Raw genomic sequence first — 1,452 nt, 5'->3', positions numbered from 1 at the left:
TTTAATTTCATTTGACTGAATGTTTTGCCCAAATAAAGTTTTCTCCACGCAGCTAATGTTTGACCCTTGAACTTTTTAATGCACCACCACCTAAACATTGTAAACATGAGCAAATATATTTCATGAGTTTGTATCTAGTCAAGTGTGGACTGTACACATTTGAGCTTCTGGGACTTCTAAACACGCCTGCTGACAAATAAAGGAAATACTCTTAAATCCAAATAAATTATATGGACATCATGTGCAAATGAATGCAGATCAGCTAGATATATTTGACTTAAGCAATTGTTTTATGCACATCCAAGGCTTAGCCATATGACTCAAGTCGTTATGGTAAGTGCAGGTAAATATATGGCAAGTGCAGGTAAATATATGGCAAGTGCAGGTAAATATTTGGACTCTACATTGCCTGACAAAAGTTCTTAATAGCCAAGTGTGCAGGGCACATTTGAGCTTCTGATCCTGCTCTACACTCCTGCTGACATAACATAATCTTGTCTACACTGACACCTACCTGGTATTTATTCCTATATAAATCTGAGATGAATAAAGCAAATACCCAAGGCTGGTGTATGCTATTTTAGCACACAGTTATATATTGAAACCATGATTGGACCTTTCAACTTCACATTCAGAGAACAGAACAATGATGGATTACACATTGCATTGTCAAACACTTTATTGCACACCTAACACAATAAAAGAAAATCAGGTCATTTGGTTGATTTCTCAACAGCAGACAGCAAACTGCGCAGCACATCCAAAAAGGAGTCATTGAATTGCTGCTGTGCCATCCTCTCCTCTCGTCTCTCCTCCCTGTCCAGGCGTCTGTCCTCCGCATCTGCCTCCATTTGCTGCTCCATTAAGCTGTTCATCCTCCTCGCAGTCTCCAGGAACCCCGCGTCACTCTCCACCAGCGTCTCCAACAATGGTGACACGCTGGTGCTCCCCCGCTACCTTTTTCCTGAATAAACGCCAAGAAGATGTATATGTAATCACACGTGCTTGTCATATTTAGGCCCGAGCAGTGAAGCTGCGAAGGCCTATTGTATCTGCTCCGTTTCTTTTTTTAGGCCCGAGCAGTGAAGCTGTGAAGGCCTATTGTATCTGCTCCGTTTATTATTATTATTAGGCCCGAGCAGCGAAGCGCTGCAAAGGCCTATTGTATCTGCTCCGTTTATTAGGCCCGAGCAGTGAAGCTGCGAAGGCCTATTGTATCTGCTCCGTTTATTAGGCCCGAGCAGTGAAGCTGCGAAGGCCTATTGTATCTGCTCCGTTTATTAGGCCCGAGCAGCAAAGCGCTGCGAAGGCCTATTGTTTTTGCTCTGTTTATTATTAGGCCCGAGCAGCGAAGCGCTGCGAAGGCCTATTGTATCTGCTCCGTTTATTAGGCCCGAGCAGCGAAGCGCTGCGAAGGCCTATTGTATCTGCTCCGTTTCTTTTTCTTTTTTT

This window comes from Nothobranchius furzeri, chromosome 11, assembly GCF_043380555.1.
Source record: "Nothobranchius furzeri strain GRZ-AD chromosome 11, NfurGRZ-RIMD1, whole genome shotgun sequence".
In the NCBI taxonomy this organism is placed as follows: Eukaryota; Metazoa; Chordata; class Actinopteri; order Cyprinodontiformes; family Nothobranchiidae; genus Nothobranchius; species Nothobranchius furzeri.
This window is presented reverse-complemented; position numbering follows the sequence as displayed.